A 12,374-nucleotide genomic window follows, 5' to 3' on the forward strand; every position below is an offset into this window, starting at 1 on the left:
CTATGTATGATTCTCTCATAATTTAAGCACCTTTTTGCAGTGCACCTGCTGTTTGTTTGTAATGCACTGTAGTCAGGGTTATGTGATTGGTCTTGTAGGAGGGAGGGTCTTGTAGCTAGATGGCCCTGGACCCAGGCTTTTCATTAGTTCCAGTTCCATGATTCCTTTCAAATTATTTATTTAAGTTATTAGATATTTATACCCTGCTTTTCTCTCTGAAGTGACTCAGTTTCTTGTTTTCAAATTCTGATCTTCCAACTGAACGTTAGCAGGAAATGGAAAACTGTGGTATATTAAATAACAACAGAAAAGCTGCTTCTAAATATGATAGTCACCTCATAATTTTTCTAATCACTTTACTAACAGTTATTTTTTTAAAAGGACTCTAACTAGCTTTTTTACTCACATGATATCCTGAGGTTTCATTACTTAAAATTGCTCCAAAAATCAGTGAACTTATGGCAAAGGAAAAAAAACCAGGCTGCATATTTATCTTTTGCACAAAGCAAGTTATTCTCAGCAGCTGGTTACTGTACTGGACCAAAAAAAATCAAAATAATCTAATGTAAGTTCAGTCCTCAACTTATTTATTAGCTTAAAGATCTTTATGAATATTTTAAATACGCACACACATTCCACAGCTGTGTGGCAACCTGAAGCATACCTGAGCATGTGAGGGCTTTACTTGTGGCTCTCTGTCATAACATCACTACTCCCATTTCTGTAGCCTATACAACCCCAGATTTCCAGTGCAATAGCAGAAGCAATGAAGCCAATTTTAATTAGTTTTAACAAGCTGATCCTGTCCAATGAATGCCAGTGTATTTGCAATTGTGTGTGTATGACAACAACTATCTAGTAACATGGATAGGAAGTGAGAGATGTTTCAGGGGTAGGTTATAAAAAGTGAATTACAAATATGTGATCAGCTGCAGCAGGAGTTAAGATAGAGAAAGGAATCCAAAAGACCCAATATCAAAACATACTGCTTAATCCAGCCTAAAAAAAAAAAGATCCCACCTCCTCTATTTTTGAGCCACCTTCCAAAATAATTACTGAAATATCTTTAGAGGCCATGTCTGGATTGGTGAAGCAGAGCTGACTGAAGCTGAATCCCATGAAGTCGGAGGTTCTATACTTAGATCGCCACGGGGGTCAGGGATCCAGGGGATCCAGCCTTCGATGGGGTACCACTGGTGCCCATTCCGGCAGTCAAGAGTCTCAGAGTGATGTTGGATATCTCCTTATCAATGGAGGTCCAGGTCATGGCAGTTGCCTGGTCTGCTTTTTTCATCTTCAGCAGGTCAGGCAGCTGGCCCCCTAACTTTCAACCCATGACCTAACGACAGTGATCCATACAATGGTCACCTCCAAGTTGGACTACTGTAACTCGCTCTATGTAGGGCTTCCCTTGAGTCTGATCCAGAAATTACAACAGGTCCAGAATGCAGCTGCACTCATCCTTACATATATTCTGTATAGGGTGCATATAATTCACATCTTGCAGCAGCTACACTGGCTTCCTGTGTAGTTCCGGATCAGTTTCAAGGTTTTGACCTATAAAGCCCTTAGTGGACCACCTCTCATTGTATGTACCCCAGAGATCCTGAGGAGTTAGCACTGTTAGTCTGTAGTAGCAAAATAGTAAAGAGTCCAGTAGTACCTTTAAGACTAACCAACTTTATTGTAGCATAAGGTTTTGAGGAACCACAGCACTTATCATCAGATGCAGCTTTTGCATCTAACAATGAGAGCTGTGGTTCTCAAAAGCTTATGCTACAATAAAGTTGGTTAGTCTTAAAGGTACTACTGGACTCTTTACTAGATCAGCTGATAAACACCTACTGGTGGCCCCTGGCCCCAGGGAGACTAGACTAGCCTTGACCACAGCCAGGGCCTCTTCGGTCCTGGCTCTAACCTGATGGAACTCTCTATCAGTAGAGCCATGGGCCTGCCAAGATCTTTTATCCTTTTGACAGGAACTGAGACGTTCCACCAGGCAATATGCTTGAGGCCAGTTCTGTATCCATCTCGGTGAGCCTCCCTACCGGTCTCGATAGGGGGCTGTACAGTCATCTGGCCCTCACACGAGTTGAGTGAGTAGTAACTGCTCCCTCCCTTTCCCTCTTCCTCTGTGCACTGTTGGCAGGGGTGGGCTGCATTAGTCACTGTCTTGGAAACTGTGTTTTTAGGAAAATTGATGTGGTTTTTACTGTGATTTTAAAATGTATTTAAAATCAAAAAGAGTCCAGTAGCACCTTTAAGACTAACCAATTTTATTGTAGCATAAGCTTTCGAGAATCAAGTTCTCTTCATCAGATGCATGATCCGAACATCTGATGAAGAGAACTTGATTCTCGAAAGCTTATGCTACAATAAAATTGGTTAGTCTTAAAGGTGCTACTGGACTCTTTTTGATTTTGCTACTACAGACTAACACGGCTAACTCCTCTGGATAAAATGTATTTGTAATTGTTGTAACCCGGCCTGAGCACGCTTATGGGAACGGCCTAATAAATGAAATGAAATCCTGTTAAATAACAATGCCTTACCCCTCATTTGAAAGGGGAGCAATGAAGAATAAGGTCTCTTTCCTTATTTCCTCCAACAGACCATTTCACAACAGGGGCACTGAAACCAAGAAATTGCAGATTAGGGAGAGGAGGATCATATTCTTCCAAGTTAGTGTGTGAGAAAATCATAAGCAAAAAGCCAGTTAAAGGAATGTAACTGGCACAAAGGTTCATACAGGGAGAGCTAGCCCTTCAGATATGAAGAAATATAAAACCTTTAGCCCCAGCACAGGAGAATGCATGGATGCAGAAACAGTTTTTTTAAAAAATAATTTTGGAACAGTACCTCTCCCTGCTCTTCCCAACTCTCCACAGCGCATCTCAAAGTACTATTTAGAAAACTACTTGCCCAGAGCCTTTGAGTAGGGTTGCCAGTTCCAGGCTGGGAAATTTCTGGAGATATGTGAGGTGGAGTCTCAGGGGTGGGGTTTGGGGAGGGTATAATTCCATACAGTCACTCTCCAGAGCAATTGTTTTCCCCAGGGAAATTGATCTCTGTAGCCTGGAGATTAGCTGTAATTCCAGGAGATGTTCAGACCTCACCTGGAGGTTGGCAACCCTGACACAGGTCAGGCTAAAAATCAAATGAATGAATAACATTTTGTCTAGATTACTTTTTGTCTAGACATTTGTCTAGATTACTTTTTACTTCTGGGTGGGCAATACGAATAACAGCAGTTTTCTTCCTTGGCACAGACGTTTTCCTGCTGCTTCCATGAACTTGCATGAATTTACACAAAAAGAGCATCTGGACTACACTGAAAAGACAGAAGCAGCCCCCCCCAATCTAACATTGCCTGAATAAATTAAGTAGAATGAATATGATGAGCTCCAGGCGGACCAGGCTAGTGAGGTGGACACGGCCAAAACAAAGAGATTCAATTAAACCATAATTCTGCAATGGCACCCTCCATGAATTTTGTGTTTCCTGGGTAGTTTGCCATCAGGAGAAATAATGAAAGGCAGTATGGACAGCAAGGAAGTATTACAGACGAAGCTGAAGCTGATTGCCAGTTCCCAGTTCCTTATTTGCAGTTCCTAGTTCTTTATTCACAAAGCTAAAGGCAAATATTGTGGGGAAATTGAAAAGCTCTGCACCCCAAAATGAACTTTGTAGGGGCACATATTATACACCTCCAGATTCAGCAGACTCAGCCCTCTAAGTGGACCTATACTGGGTCATCCTACAAAGCCCAGTTCTTGAGTTAACAGTTTCAAAGTAGGGTGCCCCCAAAACAGAAAGGGGAGCAGCTGCAGCAGAAAAACAACTTTGGATCACCCCAAATCACACAGCCTTGAACTCCAGAGACTGTCCCCTACAAGAGGACATGTGCTGGTGCTGATCCAGTCTCTTATCAGGAGCTAAGGCCTCCTGTTTGGCCTGCCTCCCATGATTTTGTATTAGACATTGCTGCGAATAAGGAACTGGGGAAAATAAAAGCCCTCTGCACCCCAAAACAATCTTTGGATCACCCCACATCACACATCCCTGAACTCCAGAGACTGTACCCTGCAAGATGACACGTGCTGGTGTTGATTCAAACACTGGTTCTGGAGCTATGACCTCCTATTTGGGTTGACTCCCAGAAGCTTGTACTGGAAACATCTGTGAATAAGGAAATGGGAAAGATTTAAGCCTTCTGCACCCCAAAACTATCTTTGGATCTCTTGAAATCCCAAAGCCTTGAACTCCAGAGACTGTCCCCTACAAGATGTCATGTGCTGGTGCTGATCCATACCCTTAGCCTTAGCTCCATACAATAACAACAACAACTGTGCTTATATACCGTTCTTCTAGACAGATTAGTGCCTCACCCAGAGTGGTGAACAAGTTAGTGTTGTTATTATCCCCACAATACAGCTGGGGAGCTGGGGCTCAGAAGTGGCTTACCCAAGGCCTCCTACTGAGCTCATGGCAGTAGTGGGATTTGAACCATTAGAGTGCTGATTCGCAGCTGAACAAATTAACCACTGTGCTGCAGCACCAGAACCAGAGACTGGATCAGCACCAGCACATGCTCTCCTGTAGGGGACAGTCTCTGGAGTTCAAGGCTGTGTGATTTGGGTGAACCAAAGTTGTTTTTCCACTGCAGCTGCCCCCCTTTCTGCTTATTGATTTGTTCTGGGAGCACTTTACTTTGAAGCAGTTAATTCAAGAACTGGGCTTTGTAGGATGACCCAGTATAGGTCCACTTAGAGGGCTGAGTCTACTGGATCTGAAAGTGTAAGGTATGTGCCCCTATAAACTTCATTTTAGGGGGCAGAGCTTTTCAATTTCCCCACAATATTTGTCTTTGGCTTTGTGAATAAGGAACTAGGAACTGTGAATAAGGAACTGGGAACCAACTTCAGCTTCACGTATTACAGGTTTCTGCCCCATGAGGTGAAAGTATATACCAGACATCAGGAACTCCAGATGGCCTGCATTCCAGGATATGAGGGAAATTAATTAATTAATTAGCTTCATCATTCACAACTGGGGTTGCCAGTCCCTCTAAATCTTCCCGTGGAGGGACTGGCTCCTTGTACTTACCTTTTGTGGTAGGGGGGTGCGCCCCCCACAAGTGTGATGATGTCACTTCTGGGAAGTGACGTCATCATGTGCCCTCCCCCCGGAAGCGCTCCCACAATCTGCAGGGGCTCGGATTGGGGCCGCTGCAGAGTACGGGAGTGCTTCTGCGCTCCGCAGAGGCCCAAAATGGGCCCAATTCGTGCCAAAACAGGCCCCGAAACAAGCCCATTTGAGGCCAAAATGGGCCCGTTTTGGGCTGTTGTAGAGTGCAGGAGTGCTCTCGCTCTCTGCAGCGGCCCCGATCCATGCCAAAAGGGGCCCAAAACAAGCCCATTTGGGGCTGAAACGGGCCCATTTTAGGCTGCTGCGGAGCACAGGAGTTCTCCCGCACACCGCAGTGGCCCCGATCCGGGCCAAAACGGGCCTGATCCAAGTGGCTGCTGTGCACAGGAGCACGCAGCACTGCAGGGATGCGCACATGGAAGGTGCACACCCCCTGCTGGCCAGGTAAGTGGGGGTGGGGTGTGGGGGCGGGGGATCTGGCATCCCTATTCACAACCTACATTTATACTTGTCTGAGACTACAGGACTATAAGAGGTTGTTGAAAGCCAGTTCCTCAAAAGCGGCCAGAATTCTTCTGGGAAGAAGCAAGGCATCAGAATAAAAAAATCCAAGATGGAATTTAAGAAGTGGATAAAATTGGTAGCTTCCCAAATTCTTCTGTTGTTCAAACATTAACCATTCTTTCAAATGCACTTTCCTGTCCTGGCAAATGGCTCAATTGCAAGCTCTTTCTGACAATTTGTAATGCCATCATCTCACCAAGGCTTGGCCTGAGGCCTGAAATGACTTCAAAGTGGCCACTTGGGAACTGATCCTGACTCACTGAAGTTGAGTGGAAAATTTTGCTCTTGAACTCAATCGACAGAGGGTCAAACACTGTCCAAACAAAAAGTCAGGATGAGATACAATATGGAAGGAGTGAAGCCTAGTTCCCACAAACAGCATCTGAGGTACTAAATTTGTACAAACGATGACTGAGGGGTGACATGATAGAGGTTTACAAGATTATGCATGGAATAGAAAAGGTAGAGAAAGAAGTGTTTTTGTCCCTTTCTCACAATACAAGAACTCGTGGGCACTAAATGAAATTGCTGAGCAGTTGGGTTAGAATGCATAAAAGGAAGTACTTCTTCACCCAAAGAGTGATTAACATATGTAATTCACTGCCACAGGAGGTGGTGGCAGCTTCAAGCATAGACAGCTTCAAGAGAGGATTGGATAAACATATGGAGCAGAGGTCCACCAGTGGCTGTTAGCCACAAGGTATAGATGGAACTCTCTGTCTAGGGCAGTGATGCCCTGTATTCTTGGTGTTTGAAGGGGCAACAGTGGGAGGGCTTCTACTGTCCCTTCCCCACTGGCAGACCTCCTGATGACACCTGGTTTTTTTGGCCACTGTGTGACACAGAGTGTTGGACTGGATGGGCCACTGGCCTGATCCAACATGGCTTCTCTTATGTTTTCTTACCTGGATTTTATATGCTTGCTGCGTTGCCGAACTCCCGACCTCAAGCGATCCGCCGGCCTCAGCCTCCCGTGCTCAGACTGGGATTACAGGCGCGCGCCTGTAATCCCAGTCTAAGCACGGGAGGCTGAGGCCGGCGGATCGCTTGAGGTCGGGAGTTCGGCAATGCAGCAAGCATATAACGTCAGAAGACGACTGTACCGGTGAGCTGAAAGGGTCCAGGAGAAGTGGCCCGGCTCATACTAGCGGAGCGCAAAAAGCTCCAAGGATCATAAGGATCTTACCTGGATTGTATCACTTAATCCACAGGTGGGGGCTCACATGAGAAAACATTCATACATGAAAAAAAATCCTCAGAGTCAAACTACACGTGATGCTAGCATTCTGCAACTGTATCAATATACTCTCTGTAATCTACCTTGAATCTCAGTGAGAGAGGTGGATTAACACAGTAAAAATAAATAAATAAATAAAATTATGTTATTTGGCCCTGAAAATATATTTTATTACATTTTATCCCGCCTCCCTCCAAGAAGCTCAGGGCAGGAAGCATGGTTTCTCCTTCTCCACTTTGACCTCACATCAGCCCTGCATGGTAGGTCAGTCTGAAAGAGAAAGAGAGAGCAAAGGAAACTTCTCTTTCCAGCACCATGGCCGAATTCATATCAGGCCTACAACTTCTGTTTAGGGCCAAAAATCTTGTTGAAGAGTTCCAGGCATGGGACTTCAGCATTGCATGTGGTTTGGCCTTTTATCTTAAGCTATGATCCATTTCTCACAGGATACAGAAGTGCCATATCACATGCAAGCTTTTGCTTCCAGAAAGTTAGTATAAAGACACCTGGAAACAAAAAAGGAAATCCCCAAAAATCATACAACCAACAGTATCCTGCTAAGTCTTCACAGTAGTTCTGCTGCCTTTTGGCAATGAAAAAGGCAGTTCCCTTAGCCATCTGAAACACACTGCATGTGTTAATGTATAATTTATAGTGTCATTTGGAAAAGTCACTAAGAGCAGCACTTGGGGTTGGTTCCCATATTAATCTCAAAGAGCATTCATCTTCATTAAAGAATCAGAGAACTTTCATTCTTAATTTATGGGCCTGACCTGCAATAAACCTGATGCCTGATCGCTTAGGATTTAAATGTCCCAAATGCATTTAAATCACTTCTATTCAAATGCAGCAGAGTAGCTGACAGCTCAACAGACATACATAAATCTTTGCATTGTAACATGTGCTCCTCTGAGCAGCACTGTAGAATAATATTTTTTATATTTGCCCTAACATATAGGAGGCTAAATATAAAGAGGGAAGGGACAGAGAAACTATGAACATATAGGGCAATCTTGACATGTTAGGAAGTTAACATATAACCATATTTACTTGGAATAAAATCCCATTGATTTCAATGAGACTTACTTTTGGGTAGGTGTGTTTACAACTGTAGCATCAGTCTGTTTACTCCATGCACAGGAAAATGTATACAGCATGCACATTTGGCAGAAACTTAGCCCACACACAGGTCATCTACAATAAGCACAATTCCAGATCCTCTGTACAATTTGTTCACAGATTTGAAACTCCAATGCTAGAAATATGGTTGGGAAACACATTATTTTGTATTCTCTTGAAGAAAATTCCCATGATTGCATCAAATCCCCTCCCAAAAAATTCCCATGACTTAATCAACAGTAGTGTACCAAGACTCCTAACTTTTCTGATTCAATTATTTTTACCAATCTGAGGCACTTTCAGAATCTTCATGGAGAATATGGTCAGAGGCTGGTATTTGTGTAACGCATGCAAAGTTTTTTCGTGTGTGTGTGTGTGTGTGTGTGTGTGTGTGTGTGTGAGGGGGGGGGTAAGACCTAGGCAGGGGTAGACTAGGAAGCCAAGACAGCGCTGGAACAGAGTGCCCTGTCCTTGCCTTGCCTCCCTGATGGAGGAAGACCCAGCAGCTGCAGAGTAGCTTGTGCATTTCCTAGAAGATCCAAGAATAGAGTGCAAAAAGATCTAATTGAAGCTTTTTTAAAACAAGCTGTTATTTCATGGGATTTTTCTCTGTGCTGTAGAAATGGTGCTTTTGTTTAACACCCAGGTATAAGATGTGCCCTTGATCAATTAGAAAAACAAGCTTGTAGTTCAAGGATCATAATGATCAACTGTTGATTGTAATGACTCACACTGTGTAATCCACCTTGAATCTCAGTAAGAAAGGCAGACTATAAATAACATAAATAAAAATAAAATAATGAACTATGTCCAGACAAGGACAGTAGGAGGTCATCAGCCAGTAATCAAGGCATCCCAGAGAACAAGCTGGTAACCAGCTGGGGGAAGACAGTGTATTTGTGTGTGTGACTGGGTTAGATGACAATATGGAGAGAGGAGGACTCCTGCTGAAAAGAATAGACAACCCTATTGAAAAGACTGACATGACACATTTGTGCAACTGGCAAATGAGGAGGTGTTGAGATTTTAGCAAGTGTTTTCATTTCAGTCATGAAAGAGTTAAACTATTTGTGTTACTAAGTTAGTCAACTTATTTGCATTTAACCACTTAGGCCTCGAATTTGGATTCTCGCCATAGAAAGGAGAGTCTCTAAGCATAATGAAGCAGAATTAGGATTTTCTATTGGGCAATCTATTGCGGGGGGAGGGCATTAAGTGATGCTATATACTGAAGTTTTATTGTCCTTGTCTCACTTGCCTTTCTCATTTGCTTTCTTAGTCTCTCTCAGTCACTTTTCTAGCAAGATGTAGTCAGTTTAGCAATTTAATATTTTTCTCCAATGTAACCCTATATTTTTAACCTTTAGTAAAGTATTCATACAGAGCTACACTGGAGTGTGTGTCTGTTCTCATTAATTCCAATGTGCAATATTTGCATTAACTCTGCTAATTTCCAACAAAGGTAATTGGGCTCCAGAAGCAATAATGAGAACAACTCCATGTTTTAGCTAAAGGAAAGAAAATTCCATTCCCTTTTCGGCTTTTGTAAATTTGAAGGTCTCCTCTCATTTTGCGCTCACTCACCTGCTGTGGAGTTTTTGGAGACAGCCTAAGGAATCACCCTGAACAACTTCAGTTAAGGGGAAAAAAAGAAAGGTGCATCTGAAAGGAAGGACATCTAAACTACCAATATCAAAGGAAAGAGGACTACCAGAGCTTCGACTTCGACTGCCAGCAAACAAATGGGTGAGGTCACCTCCTTTAAGATCCCTGAGCTTAATCAAAAGAAATTTACAATTTGGAATCATAGTCTAAAGTTTGCCCTCGAGGCAAATAAGATCCTAGATATTCTAACAAAACAGCCTCCCTCTAGTGAAGACCCTGAATGTGATCGCTATAAAGAGAAAAATGAAAGGATGATGTTCTTAATGGTCAAATCTCTAAATGAGACTTATAATCCATTAATTGATCAGTGTGAAACAGCTAATGAGTTGTACAAAGCTATCCAAGAGAGAAATCTTGACAAAACAGATGACCAGATCGGAGACTTAAGGACGAGCTTGTACACAACCCGATTTAGGGAAGGTGATGACGTGGAGATTCATTTGAAAAAGATGCTGCACATTGTCTCTCAACTTAAATCAGCCAGCAGCACTGTGCCAAATACTGAAGTAATTGCCGCTATAATGGGGAGTTTGCCACCATCATACGAGAGCCATGTCCCACAGGGACAAATAGAAAAAGTTTTTCTGGGAGGAATGAGAGATGGAATTCCAGACAAAACGTTTGTATGATTAATGATGAATTTGATGGTGATTTGAGGGATCTATGGTTACTGGATAGTGGCTCCGCCCAGCATCTATGCCCTGATCGTGAATGTTTTATTGAATTTAATAATCAACCTAAAGCTAATCTCTTTCAAGTTGATGGGACTCCACTTAAGGTTTTCGGGACAAGAACTGTGATTTTGAGACTAATTCATCTTAATAGCTATGTTAATTTTCTTACTCTTAAAGACTTCCTGTATGGGCCTCAGGCTACAGAAAGAATTATTTCTCTTGGAAAGATGCTGAATTCTGGAATTAGGATGTAAATGAGCGGGACTGGAAGCTCAAAGATTATTTTGAAGGGACTTGATGCAGAGATCCCAATTGTGAAATTGAAAAATTGTTTGTACTTGAGAACAGAAATTAATAGAGTTGCAAGCCTAAGAGAACAGGACTGTGCCCATAAGAACTGTCTCTATAGTTGGCATGCCCATCTCGATCATAAGAATGTTAACTCTATTCAAAAATTATTAGAGAGCAGTAGAATTGCATTTGATTATTGCAAAGCTGTTGAGAAAGTCTGCGAAATTTGCCTGAGGGGAAAAGCGACTGCACCAAGGTGCAAACTGCATCAGAGTTGAGGCTACCAGACCCCTGCAGAGAGTTGATTCTGATTTGATGATGATGATGATGATGATGATGATGATAACATTCGATTTATATACTGCCCTTCAGGACAACTTAATGCCCACTCAGAGCGGTTTACAAAGTATGCCGTTATTATCCCCACCACAAACACCCTCTGAGGTGGGTGGGGCTGAGAGAGCTCCAGAGAGCTGTGACTAGCCCAAAGTCACCCAGCTGGCTTCAAGTGGAGGAGTGGGGAATCAAACCCGGCTCTCCAGATTAGAGACCCGCGCTCTTAACCACTACACCAAACTGGCTCTTTAATTTAATTGGTCTTTTTTGCATCTCAGTGGCTGGGCATAAATATATCTTATCTTTTCTGGACAATTACAGTCGTTTTGCAAGTGTTTACCTGTTGAAAATGAAAGATCAGACAATAGATAAATTTAAGAACTTTGTGGCTACCATGAGAAATCAGTTTGAGAGAGCCCCAGAAATCCTGTTTACAGATAATGGGACTGAATATTGTGGCAGTGAATTCCAGGCATTTCTTGATAATAAGGGAATAAAACATGAAAGAACTGTAATATATAGCCCAAATCAAAATGGGGCAATAGAAAGATTTAACAGAACTTTACAGGAAATGGGCAGATGCCTTTTGTTTCAAGCACAGCTCCCTGACTTTTGCTGGCCAGAAGCAGCTTACCTCTACAACAGAACCCTGCAGAGCCAAAGGGCAAACTGCATTTTATCGCTGGTATGGGAAAAACCCAGGATTAAAGCATATTAAATCATTTGGTGCTAAAGCTTACGCCCGCATCCCTAAGAAGAGAAGGGGCAAGCTGGGCATTCTTGTGAGGTATGCTCCAAGAGGGTACAGAATTTTAAATCAAAGAACCTTTGAAGTGAAAGTTTCTAATGTCTACTTTAACAAGAGATATGTGTTCTCAGAGAACAAAGAACCTGACCCAGCAGTGCCACCTAACCATGAAGCTAATGATCCATACTTTTGTGATCTGGTTTCGAGGCTGCTTGATGCTGATGCTGATGCCAATCTCCAGGAGGAACTCAAAGAGGCCTCGCCTTCAGAAGGGGCAGAGGCAGGGATCCTGGGACAAGAAGGGGAAACAGGTGAAGCCTAGCCAGATGACACAGACACAGAGAACAAGGTGACGCACTCAGCAAGGGAAAACAAAGGTGTGCCACCACAGAGATATGAATCCTGTGCAAGAGTGCAAACTGCATATAAACCAGCAGACTGGACTGAGATGCCTGAATTGCATGAACATGAAAAGGGCAAATGGATTAATGCTGCAAAAGAGGAGTTCAACCCACTTCACAGAAACCAAACATGGACTCTTACAAAACTGCCAGCTGGGAGGAAACCCATTGAGTGCAAATGGGTATTCAAA

The 12,374-nt window shown here is 43.0% G+C and overlaps 1 protein-coding gene across 1 annotated transcript in view; it reads right to left on the bottom strand.

The window, feature by feature from the left end:
- LRRC8C (leucine rich repeat containing 8 VRAC subunit C) overlaps positions 1–12,374 on the bottom strand; it is a 46,315-nt gene that overhangs the window by 12,167 nt on the left and 21,774 nt on the right. The window contains exon 2 of the mRNA XM_054979264.1: positions 4,083–4,179. The gene's annotated coding sequence lies outside the window, so the exon portion shown is untranslated. The remainder of the gene's footprint in view (positions 1–4,082; positions 4,180–12,374) is intronic.

The sequence above is a fragment of the Eublepharis macularius genome, chromosome 5 (genome assembly GCF_028583425.1).
Source record: "Eublepharis macularius isolate TG4126 chromosome 5, MPM_Emac_v1.0, whole genome shotgun sequence".
Lineage (NCBI taxonomy): Eukaryota > Metazoa > Chordata > Lepidosauria > Squamata > Eublepharidae > Eublepharis > Eublepharis macularius.